Here is a 13,499-nt window from a genome sequence, read left to right as displayed (position 1 = left end):
ATTTTTTTAACTTTTTTATTTTGTACTGGGGTATAGCCGTTTAACAAAACAACGCTGTGATAATTTCAGGTGAACAGCAAAGGGCCTCAGCCATGCATGTACACGTACCCATTCTCCCCCAAACTCCTCTCCCATCCAGGCTGCCACATAACACTGCACAGAGTTCCACGTGCTCTGCAGTAGGTCCTTGCTGGTGATCCTTCTTACATATACCAGTGAGTGGGCTTCCCTGGTGGCTCAGTGGTAAAGAATCCCTCAGCCAGTGCAGGAGACACAGGTTCGATCCCTGATACAGGAAGATCCCACATGCCCCGGAGCAACTAAGCCTGTGCGCCACAGCTACTGAGACTGTGCTCTGGAGCCCGGGAGCCGAAACATACCTAGAGCCCACACATCCTAGAGCCCGAGCTCCACCACAGGAGGAGCCGGGGCAAGAAGGCCACGCACGGTACCTAGACAGCAGCCCCTCCTCACCGAGACTGGAGAAAAGCCTGCACAGCAATCAAGACCCAGCACAGCCAAAAAGAATATGTATTTTAAAAAATAATGAAGAAATATACCAGTGAGTACATGTCCATCCCAAACTCTCTAACTATCCCTTCCTCCATCCTTTCCCCTTCCCACTGGCAACTATAAGCTCGCTCTCAAAGTCTGTCTCTGCTTTGTTAAGTAAGTTCATCCAGTCTAATTTTTAAATGGGCAGAGAATCTGAACAGACGTTTTTCCAAAGAAGACATAACAGATAGCCAACAGGGCCAAGAAAATATGCTCACCTTGACTAATTATCAGGGAAATGCAAAGCAAACCAGAGTGAGATATGAGCTCCCAGGGTCATATCTGGAAAGTGCTCATCACAGGAAAACAAGTCATAACAATAAATCGTGATAGATATCAGCTAGATTTATTGCAGCGATCATTTCACAATATATACAAATGTTGACTCGTGCTGTGCCCTTGAAACTAATATAATGTTATGTCATTTATATATCAATATTTTTAAAGAATTCAGAACTCACAGAGGTCTTTGCAGTCAGATAAATAAACTTTGAAATATGATTCTATGGGGGCTTCCCTGGTGGCTCAGAGGTAAAGAATCCGCCTGCCTTTGCAGGAGATGCCAGTTTGATCCCTGGGTTGGGAAGATCCCTTGGAGAAAGAAATGGCAACCCACTCCGGTATTCTTGCCTGGAGAATCCCATGGACAGAGGAGCCTGGAGGGGTCACAAAAAGATGGACACGACTTAGTGACTGAACAACAACAAATATGACTCTAGACAGGTTTCTGACTCCCTGTAAGCCCTAGTCCTCATTCGTAGAGTGAGAGGAAGAACATTTACCTCATAGAGTTATTGTCAGAAGGTCATGGTCAAATAGAAAATTGTTTTAATGACTGTAGGGTGACCGTGGCAATTGACTAAAAGCTGAGGATTTGAAACTGAAGTAAGATATTTAATTAGTCTCTTGGTAAATACATTAACCTTATAATAATACAGTCACTAGACACTATCTTTTTTGCAGCTTTATTGCAGTATAGTTGAGGTACCATAAACAGCATATATTTACAATGAAATATGCATGGGAAACCATCACCACGATCGATTTAACAAACATTTCCATGGTACCCAGAAGCTCCTCTGAGGCCTTTTTCGATCTACCCCTCACTCCCTCCACCCTCATTTTCAGGAAACCACTGATCTGCTTCCTGTCACTATAGATTCAGTTCAGTTCAGCTCAGTCCCTCGGTGGTGTCACTACAGATTAGTTTGCGTCTTCTAGAATTTCACATGGGTGGAAGCATACAGTATGTGGACGGGTTTCTTTTGACCTGCTTCTATCACTCAGTATAATGCTCTGGGGGGTTCATCATGTCATTGCAAGTACCAGGAGTTTATACCTCTGTTCTTTCTAGCTTTCCATGGAACAGTGTGGTAGAATAATGGTCCCTGGCTTCTTCATGCCTACGTGACTGAGCCCCAGTGAAAACCCTGGACCCAGAGGCTCAGGGGAGCATCTCTGGCTGGCAATACTCTGGGCAGGTCATCACATGACATGCCTGAAAGGAAGAAGCACAGACCTACGACTCCACTGGGAGAGACCCCTGGGGAGCTTGTGCCTGCTCTCTCCTGGACTCTAGTCCGTGCGCCTTTCACCTTTGCGGATTTTAATCTCTAGCTTTCCACGGCAGTACACCATAAACGTGGTCATGACAGCCTTTCAGACTCCTGTGAGCTCTCCTTCTAGTGAGTCTCCGGACCTGACAGTTGTCTTGGGGACCCCACACACATGTCTAGAGGTTTCTCGGTTTATACTTCTCAGAATGCCAGCGACTTCATTTCAGTTTCATCTCAGTCTCCATCTCTATTTCCATCTCCCAAACCCATCTCCCAGGTCTTTCCACGTTTCATTTTCCCTGTCCCTCCCTCTTCTCCATTTCCTCACAACACCTTCTCTTTCTATTGATCTGATGGCCAGAATTACAGCCACCTCTTCTCTCTTGATGTAAACCACACACTGATTATTTTTATTAAGATTCATTTATTTATTTGATCCTGCAGCATGTGGAATCTTAGACCCAGGATCAAACGCGCATCTCCTGCATTGGAAGTGTGGAGTCCTAACCAATGGACTGCCAGGGAAGCCCTTCACTTTGATTATTTTTATAATAATACAACAAAGTGGGGATTTTAGAACATCAGAAAACAGAGAGTAGATAACAAGAAACACTCTTCCCTGGTTCCCTATCAAACTCAGTGCCAAGAATCCCTAGGTGGTAACATTCATGCTCCCGTCCTCTGCCAGCGAGTGGACTCTTCAATCGTCCACAGCCGCAAGCCCCAGGGTTCCTAGGCGGTAGGGACCGACAACAAAGAGATTTCTCATGGTCTGCACATTTTTCCTCTCCTGTCCTGAAAGAGGACAGGATAACAGAGGGTTAAAACATTCCAAGACCTTTATTGTCGCACCAAGAGAAAAAATGAAGAACCCATAGCGTATCAGTTAACTGTGGCTATTGCTACAGACTGAATATTTGTGTCTCCCACCTCAAACTTCATATGATGAAACCTAATCTCAAATGTGATAGAACTAGGAGGTAGGGCCTTTGGGGTGACTAAGTCATGAGGAATTCCTCACGAATGGCATTGTTGTTTGGTCGCTCAGCTGTGTTTGACTCTTTTGTGACCCCACTGACTATAGCCCACCAGTCTCCTCTGTCCGTGGGATTTCCCAGGCAAGGATACGGGGGTGGATTGCCATTTCCTTCCCGAGTCTTCTGCCTTTCAGGCGGATTCTTTACCACTGAGCCACCAAGGAAGCCTGATGAATGGGGTTGGTGCCTTTATAAAAGAGATCTCAGAGAGCTCTCTGTCTCTTTCTGCAAGAACACAGGTGTCCACAAACCAGGAAGTGACCCCTCATCAGACTCGGAACCTGTTGGCCCTTGATCCTAGACTTTCCGGCCTCCAGAGCTATGAGAAATAAATATTTGTTGTTTAAGCCACCCAGTCTCTGATCATTTGTTACAGGAGCCCAAATGGACCCCAACAGCTGTGTAACAAATATCCCCAAATAATAATGGTTGAAAACAATAACTACTCTGAGGTGGGGTTTTTTTGGCTGCTCTGCATGCAAGGGGGATCTTAGTTCCCCAATCAGGAATTGAACTCATGCCCCTTGCAGTGGAAGCACAGTCTTAACCACTGGACCCGCCAGGTAAGCCCCGATAACTATTTTTGTTGCTTACAAGTCCATGGGTCAGCTGGATGGGTTTTTGTCTTGAGTGAGCTCATCCTTACATCTGCAGTCAACTGGGGGCTGGGTAGGCGGCTCTGTTCTGGGAGCTCAATGGGTGCTTGTGGTCTGTCTGGTGAAGGCACTCATCCCCCAGTAGGCTGTGTGTGCGAGCTCAGTCACTTCAGTCGTGTCTGACTCTGCAACTCCATGGACTGTCGCCCGCCAGGCTCCTCTGTCCATGGGATTTTCCAGGCAAGAATACTGGAGGGGGTTGTCATACCCTCCTCCAGGGGATCATCCCAGCCCAGGGATGGAACCCGAATCTCTTACTCCCCCCGCATTGGCAGGTGGGTTCCTTACAAACTCTAGGGCCACATGGGAAGCCCTCCTGCAGCAGCAGGCTGTGAGTGAGTGAAAGTCGTTCAGTCGTGTCCCGCTCTTTGTGACCCCAGGGACTATAGCGCAACAGGCTTAGCCGAGTCTTATTCCCATGGCAGTGACAACTTTCCAGGGAAGCAAATGGAAGGTACAAAGACTCTCAAAATGTAGACTCAGAACTGACATAGCATCACGTCTGCCATATTCTACTGGTCAAGGCCAGCTCAAGTTCAAGGAGAGGGGGAACTGATCCTACCCCTTGAAAGGAGGACCTGCAAAGTCACAATTCAAAGGGCGTAAGTGAGGGGGATTTTGGCCACGTTTTGCTTGTGACACTAATGGATGATGATGATTCTATTCTTTTAGAGAAATATATAAAGAAAGCCTGGCGTGCTGCAGTCCGTGGGGTCGCAAAAAGTGGGACACGACTGAGCGACTGAACAACAAAGATAAAGAAAACAAGCCCAACTACTAGTCAAAACGTGTGCCTTTCACAGGAGGATCTGCAGAAGGTGTGACTGGTATTTCAGAGCAAGAAACAACCCGTTGCAATAGTCATTAAAGATGGTCTCACACTGATGTATAGAACAGTCTTATGGACTCTGTGGGAGAGGGAGAGGGTGGGAAGATTTGGGAGAATGACATTGAAACACGTAAAATATCATGTAAGAAATGAGATGCCAGGCCAGGTTCGATGCACGATACTGGATGCTTGGGGCTAGTGCACTGGGACGACCCAGAGGGAGGGTATGGGGAGGGAGGAGGGAGGAGGGTTCAGGATGGGGAACACATGTATACCTGTGGCGGATTCATTTTGATATTTGGCAAAACTAATACAATTATATAAAGTTTAAAAAAAAAAAAAAAAGATGGTCTCAAACATTCCAGCCCTCCGGGGCACACAGTATGGTTCCACATGTCTGCCTGTTGGAGGTTTGGCGGGGCCATGTGACTTTCCTTGCCCAGTGAAATGTGAGAAGAAGGAATACGTGCCAATTCAGTATGGGGATTTTAAGAACTACCACATGCTCGACCTGGAGCTTCCCAGGTGACTCAGGAATACAGAATCTGCCTGCCAATGCAGGAAACGCAGAGGATGCAGGTTCAATCCCCGGGTGGGGAAGATCTCCTGGAGGAGGGAATGGCAACCCTGAAGAATTCCAGGATTCTTGCCTGAAGAACCCCATGGAGAGAGGAGCCCGGTGGGCTACACTCCGTGGAGTCACAAAGAGGCAGACAATGCTGATCGTGCGTGAGCATGCACGTGCTTGACCATCCTGTGAATTTTCCTTTGGCCAATCACATGTGGGCTGGGACAGAACTCATCTGAAGGTTCGACTGAACCTTCGCAGGGGGCTTGCTCACCCAGCTGGCAGTCGATTCTGTCTGTCAAGTGGGAGCACAGCAGGGATTTTTAACCAGAGTGCCTACATGTGGGCTCTCCATATGGTTTGGGCTAAGAAGCAAAATGAATAGTGAAATGAAACTGTTCAGAGTCAGATGGCCTGGGTTTTCATCCTCCCACCCACCCACCACCCCAACACACACACTTACTGTTCTGCAAATTGCTATCAAACCCCTCTGAGGCACAATATTAATGTTAATGCCATTCATATCATCCCTGCTGGATGCTCATACTTCGGTTCTCAATTTCAAGTTTCAGCACAATATCCAGGTCCTTTCCAGACCCCTACTGTCCTCCATGAGGCCTAGGCCGGGACATGACCACCTGTGGCAGATTAGATTGGGGCTTCCCAGGTGGCGCTACTGGTAAAGAACCACAGGAGACATAAGAGATGAGGGTTCGGTCCCTGGGTGGGGAAGATCCCCTGAAGGACAAGGCGACCCACTCTAGTATTCTTGCCTGGAGAATACCATGGACAGAAGAGAGACTCAACTGAAGTGACTTAGCACACAGCAGATTAGGTTCCTCTTTGGAAACCTTCACTCCATCCACCTCATCACCTTGGAAGGAATGTACTTCTGCCACTCTATACTGGGCTTGGCCGTGTGACTTGTTTGGCCAATAGCATGATGGTACACAGAACACAGAGGCTTGACGTGTACCTGTATAGTTAAACTCACACTTCTGCCATCACAGTAAGAGGAACATTCCTGGAATAGACTGCAAGTGCCAAGCATTGGTTGTACCCGCCAAGGCCAGCCAAGATCGGCCCATCCAGAACCACCTGGGGCAGCCCAGTCAAGATCAGCAAGGCAGACAGTCACCTCCAGCCCCAGATGACCTCAGACGCATGGGAGAGCCCAGCCAAGATCAGCAGAGCCTCCAGCCACAATCAGCTGACTCTCAGCGTGAGCTCAATACATGTTCGTATTGAAATGGAGCAGGACACTATGGTCCTTCCCCGTCGTGTCCTCCACCTGCCTGTTGTCTGTGGAAAAACTTTAGCCAAAGAATCAGTTTAATCAGAGAAGTGAGAAAATGCAGAAGCAAAGGGAAACAGCCCCACAAGACTAAATAATAATAGTTGAGTCATTCAGCATCATCAAGGACCTTTCTCCTCAAGGGCTATGGATAATATTCTGAGCCATATCCTGTGATCTGTCTGGTAGATACTGAAACCCCCACCAGGTGGAAGAAGTTAACTACATAATGACCAAAGTGTAGCCCTGAGACACGCTGCCACAATTCTGAGAGTTCACATCAAGGAAATGGGAACTGGACCTGAAGGCTGACTGTATTTAAGATGACGCTAAGCACACCATCGATGACCCGTTTCAAGGTGACTGTCAGAGCTGATTGTGCTGTTTCTGTGTGGAGCCCCCTCCCTCTGTCTATAAACGCTCTTACCGTTTACAGTAACGCTCTGAATGTCAGCGGAGCAGTCTCCCCTCCCCCACCCCTGGTTGCTGGCATCCAAAATAAAGCAAACGTTCCTCTCCACCAACCTTGCCTCTTTGTTGGCTTCTGAATGGCAAGCAGCCAGACCCCATTCACTTTCAGTTACATGCAACGTGTGTACATCAACACACAGGTTTTGGTTGTTTGTTATCCAATGATAGTTAATTACTCAATTATTACTAAATAGTTTTTTAATATATTTGACATACTGTTGTTGTTTTAGTCACTAAGTCGTGTCTGACTCTTTGTGACCCCATAGACTGTAGCCTACCAGGCTCCTCTGTCCATGGGATTTCCCAGGCAAGAACACTGGACTGGGTAGCCATTTCGTTCTCCAGGGGATCTTCCTGACCCAGGGGTCGAACCCAAGTCTCCTGCTTTGCAGGCAGATTCTTTACTGCTGAGCCAGAGGAGAAGCCCATCTGATATATTACCAGACTTATATATCCATAGACTTATCATCATTACATAGCTACAATGTGACCTCATGACCTCCATATTATTTTTATTTTATTTTTGATCCATGGACCACATAGCAAGATGGCACTGGCAAAATCGTAATTAATTGTACCCAGACCAGATGTTAAGTGCAGATGACAAGGAAGGCTAAAGGTGGTTTTGCAACCACAGAAGTTTCAGGGTAGTGTGGTTGGGGGTTAACAGGCTGGAAAAGCCCATGCTCAGGATTCCCCATGACTTGACTGGACTTCACCCAGATTTTTCCAGAGGCCAGATGACTTGTGATATTGCAACAGATCAAATGCAGAAGCGACTGTGAAAATCCAGTTGTTTTCTCTTGAGCCAGACATTACACATTCTCAGAAATGTATAATACTGTCAATCTTCTCATTAATTTTTTTTATTTTGGACAATACAGCATTTCTCATTTAAAGTGTTATGTCAAAATTTGATTTCTGAATGTCTATCAACAGACAAATAGGTAAACAAAATGTGGTATCTGTGAATGCGGCATCAATAACATACAATTCAATCTTAAAAAGGAAGGAAAGCCTGAGACACCTACAACATGAATAAACTTTGAAAACATGATGCTAAGTGAAATGAGACAGATGCAGAAGAACAAATGTTGCATGATTTCCTATACATTAGGTAGTAGAATAGGCAAATTCTCAGAGACCTGAAGTAGAATAGAAGTGACCTGGGATTGGGAAGATGAGGAATTATTGTTTGATGGGTACAGAATTTTAGTTTGGGAAGATAAAAAGATGTGGAAATGAATAGTAGTGATGCTTGCACAACAATGTGAATTTACTTGATGCCTCTGAACTTACATACTTAAAAAATGTACCATTTTAACCATTTATACCACCTTTCCTGGTGCCTCAGCAGTAAAAATCCACCTGCAGTGCGGGAGACATGGGTTCCATCCCTGGGTGGGAAAGATCCCCTGGAGAAAGAAATGGTAACCCACTCCAGTATTCTTGCCTGGAGGATCCCATGGACAGAGGAGCCTGGTGAGTAACAGTCTGTGGGGTTGCAAAAGAGTCAGACAGGACTTAGCAACTAAACAACAACAAAATTTTTGTGTATCTCTTACCACAATTAAATCGGTGAAGAAATGCAATGGACCTACCATGGTTATTTTTAAATGAATTACTAAATTTTTTAACTTCTCAATGGTAATACTTATTATTGATAGATGTAACACATATACAAAAAAGAAAAAAACTCCTCGGTCCTCAAGAATTTTTAAGGGTGTAAAATGAATCCTGAGACCAACAAGTGTGAGAACTGCTGTTCCACGTACAACTGAGGTGAGCCTGAGCTAGCTGCCCCTGGCACTTCTCTGCTGCTGCTGCTGCTGCTAAGTCACTACAGTTGTGTCCGACTCTGTGCGACCCCATAGACGGCAGCCCACCAGACTCCACCGTCCCTGGGATTCTCCAGGCAAGACACTGGAGTGGGTTGCCATTTCCTTCTCTAATGCGTGAAAGTGAAAAGTGAAAGGGAAGTCACTCAGTCGTGTCCGACTCTTAGCGACCCCATGGACTGCAGCCTACCAGGCTCCTCCGTCCATGGGATTTTCCAGGCAAGAGTACTGGAGGGGGATGCCATTGCAAGAATCTGCAAACTCCCAGGAATTAAAGTTTCTTCTGGCTCAAGTAGACAGGCGCCCTCTGGTGGACATATAAGGTATTGCTTGGCAACGCAAAATTTCTGAGTCATTTGTAGTTTGCTGAAATTCTAAAACGGAGGCAGAGATGGTCTCATGAAATGAGGACTTTATTTCAGCATTTTAACTTTAAACTCTGAACTATGCCTCCTCTCCTGCACATTCACACACACACACACACACATATTCATTCGGAAACCCACAGTCACATTCACACACACAAAATTACACACAGACATAAGTAGATGTTCACAAATACAGTCACACAGACAAGATCAAATGTACTCATTTACACACAATCTCTCACACAGACCCCCCCATACATACACACAGAAATATTGTCACACACACAAAGAGACACAGTTTCACACACAGACACACTCATAGAGTCATACACACAGACAGTTTTACATGCACACACACACACGCTAAAAATAGCGCGTTGTTAACAAAGGGGACCAAGTAAATGAACATCATCCTCTATTTTAAAAAAAAGATTGTAATGGAAAATGAGTTTCTTCCCAAAGCCATTAAATAAATGTTGAACAAATAATTAAGATGAATCTAGGTTTGGCAGCGTGCCCAATTAGAGGCCCACAATCCCTTAGCTGTAGTCTTTGGGGACAGACGCGTTTCAGAACTCAGAAATGTTCTAATTTTAGAAGGGTAATTCTGAGCGAATGCCGTATATTATGTAACACTCCCAGGGGCTTGAAGCCGACCCCTCTCCATCAGACATGTTAATATATTTGCAGCAAAACGTGTGAAAATTCACGCCAACGGAGATAAATAAAGACTGTTAAGAATGCAGATTAGTGGGGAGCACGGATTATACCCGTGGAGGATTCATTTCGATGTTTGGCAAAACTAATACAATATTGTAAAGTTTAAGAATAAAATAAAATTATATTAAAAAAAAAAAAGAATGCAGATTAGCTGGTTTGCCACCATGTAAGTCTGGGCCAAAATAACCCCCAAAAGAAGAACAAAAAAAAATTTTTTTTTTTTGGTTTTCAGGGATTTTTGAAATTCGGAATTTCAAATAAGCAATAGCGGATTCTATCCGGAGGCCCTTCACACATTATCTACGATCTTCCACTTCAACTTGGACGTGAGGGAAGATGCCAGGAGCCTGGGGGACGGCGGCTCTTTAGCGCCCCTTCCTGGCAGCCCCAGTCCTTGCAGTTTGGCTGAGGAGTTGGGCTGTCTACCGGCTTGGGCCAGATACCGCGGTAGGTCCTGATTGGTCTAAACCTTCAGCGTAATCCCGCCTTCACTTAACAGTGAGTGGCTCAGGGACCCACATCTTAACCAATTAGCAACTGACAGGGACAGGTCGCTGGCACAAGCATTGGCTCTGGGGTTGTCATGTGACCCAAGCTGATCCAATCAGATTGAAGGAAAGCCACCAGGCCTCCTTTATCTCTGAAGGACGGTAATGAGAAGTGCTTAGGTGCCTGGATCTGTGGGCACCAGGTGAAGCCGCTTGGGGATGAGGCCAGAAAGAACCGGGAACAGTTTAGATCCCTCTGGTGGCCATTGAATAGCACTGAGCAGCTCTCCCTTTAAGGTTGACAGCACAGCCGTCTGACAGCCCTACCGCATTGGTGCCAAGGCCATGCCTCCCTTGGGCTCAACACAGTGGGTATTTACACCAGTCCATTGCAGCCCCATCCAGGAGTCCTCTGATGGGCAATTCTTTCTCAAGGACAGCTCCATAGACACATAAGCCCCACCGCACCCAGAGAGGTACAGCCAGAGGCTCCCCTGACCCATTCCCTCCTCTCTTTTTTATTTTTTTATATATTTATTTATTTGGCTGCATCGGGCCTTAGTTGCGGCAGGTGGGATCTTCTATCTTCGTTTGGGCATGCAGGATCTTTACTTGCGGCATGCAATCTCTTAAGAGATCGAGTTCCCCACCAGGGATCGAACCCAGGACCCCTGCATTGGGAGTGCAGAGTCTTAGCCACTGGACCACCCGGGAAGCCCCTCCCTCTGTCCTTTCACAACTGTCAGACTGATGGGTCATGGTTGCACACACTGTACTTAATATCCTGAATTGCACAGTTCAGACTGGTGGAAATATTAACTTTTATGCCATATGTATCGGGCTTCCCCGGTGGCTCAAAGGTTAAAGCGTCTGCCAGCAATGTGGGAGACCTGGGTTGGATCCCTAGGTTGGGACGATCCCCTGGAGAAGGAAATGGCAACCCACTCCAGTATTCTTGCTTGGAGAATCCCATGGACGGAGGAGCCTGGTGGGCTACAGTCCACGGGGTCGCAAAGAGTCAGACACAACTGAGCGACTTCACTTTTCACTTTCTTTCACATGCCATATGTATTTCATATGCACACATTTTGACCACCCACCCCTCCTTTCCTCTCCATCACCACCCTGGTCTAGTCACCATTGTCCCTCATCCAACTCACCGCAGTGATCTCCTTTCTGGGCCCTACATTTCATTCCCCACGGGGCAGTCAGAGGGTCCCGTTAAGAGGACCTCTTAACAGAGGTTAAGCCTCCACCTCACTAAAAGCCAAACTCCTCACCCCGGCCCATGGGGTTCTGTACAAACTACCTGCATTCTCTTTCCTCCCTCTAGCCCCCTCATTCACTCTGGTCCAACCACACTGACATCGTTGCCGTTCCTTGGACAAGCTGAGCACCTCCAGCCTCAGGGCCTTTGCACTTGCTGTTCCCGATCCCTAGACCACTATTCCCCCAAGACCTGCAGGTCCTGCCCTCACTTCTCTGAGGCTTCTAGCCAGTAACCAGCAACTTCATCACTCCCTATCCCCTGATTAGTTTTCTCCTCTGTGTTTATTATTACCTGACATAACACATATGTAAGTTATTCATCTCTGTTTCTTGTCTGTCTCCCCACTGATATACTGGCTCCACTGAGTATAAATGTCTCCCTGTTTTGTTTGCTGTTTCCCCAGTGCTTAAAATAGAGCCTGGCACATGGTAAATGCTGCATAAATATTTGTTAAATGAAAGATTAAAAGCGACCAAAACAGAGCCTGAGAGGAACAGGAAGAGAGAAGAGAGACCAAAAAGGGAGGGGGCGGGGAGAAGATAGGGGAGTGAGGGGAGCTGAACTAGGGGAGAGAGAGGAGGGTTGGGTCGAGATGTTTAGGAGAGGGGACTTTCCTGCTGATCCAGTGGTTAAGATACCACATTTCCAATGGGGTGGGGGGGAGGGTGCATTCCATTCCTGGTCAGGGAAGATCCCACATGCCATGTGGCACAGCCCAAAGTTAAAAAAAAAAAGATGGAGGAGAAAAGTGAGGAAGGGAGAAGAAATAGAGAGCTGAAGCAAGAGCATCAGAGCTGAGAAAATGAGTCAGAACAGAGTGAGGGATAGAAACAGACATGGAGAGACGTGAGAGAGAGACAGAGACACACAAACGTTGAAAAACAAAGAGACAAAAACAGACAGAAAGAAGATAGAGGAAAAGGTGGTGAGGGAAACACAGAGAAAAGAGAGCAGGATAACGGGCTGGGAGAAGAGCGTTGAGAATCAGAGAGGGGAGCCGGTGGGAACAAGGATAGAGTCCCTCCCTCTAACTCACCATTGGCTGAGGTCCAGAGCTCTAGACTGACTGGCAATCCCTTGGGATCCAAGCTGTGGCTTTTAAAGCCCCACGGACAGAAGAGAGTGGTGAGCAAGAACATGTCATGGTACTCTAAAGGCTTCAGATCACCAGCTTCCTCAATCCTCAGAAAAACTTTATGAGATAAATACTATGATCATCTTCATTCTACAGGACCAGAGAGGTTGGGTTAGCTGCCCAGTCACACAGCTAGTGAGAGGAAGAGCTGGGATTTGAACCTGGGTATGTTGGCCCCAAGATCAGTGCTCCTAACTACCATCTATACTAACTGGAAAGGGGTGCCAGCTTCCTGAATTCCATTCATCCTGGAGACACCCTCTGGGAAGTGGTGCTGGAAGGCGTAGAAAGAAGGAGGGGAGGTAAACAGATTGACGTTCCTAGCCGGGTACAGAGGGACAGCTGTCCCAGTCTGAAGGAGGAGGCTCCACTTCACCATCCTAAGGAAGTCTCCAGTTCAAGGGAGGTGGTCAGATATGAAATCACTTCCTGCTTAGGGTAGGGTCCTATACCCTGCCCAGAGCTAGACCTTAGTCGTCTGGGTAGGAAAACAGACTCAGCCACTTCTGACTCTTTTAGCAGGACTCAGGTTGCTCAGCCTTGGTTTGCAGGCAACATTGCAGACCAGAGAGGCAGTACTAAGCTTCAAAGACAGCTGGGTGCTTTGATAGCTTTCTCTGTGATTTCCAGAAGGGTCCTACCACCACCCCTGTCCACGCTCATCTCTCAGCTCCCAGGAATGTGAACTCATGCTCTTCCAGCAGTATCCTGATT

The sequence above is a fragment of the Bos javanicus genome, chromosome 18 (assembly GCF_032452875.1).
Source record: "Bos javanicus breed banteng chromosome 18, ARS-OSU_banteng_1.0, whole genome shotgun sequence".
Classification (NCBI taxonomy): Eukaryota; Metazoa; Chordata; class Mammalia; order Artiodactyla; family Bovidae; genus Bos; species Bos javanicus.
The sequence above is the reverse complement of the archived record's forward strand: the minus strand, read 5'-3'. Positions refer to the sequence as shown.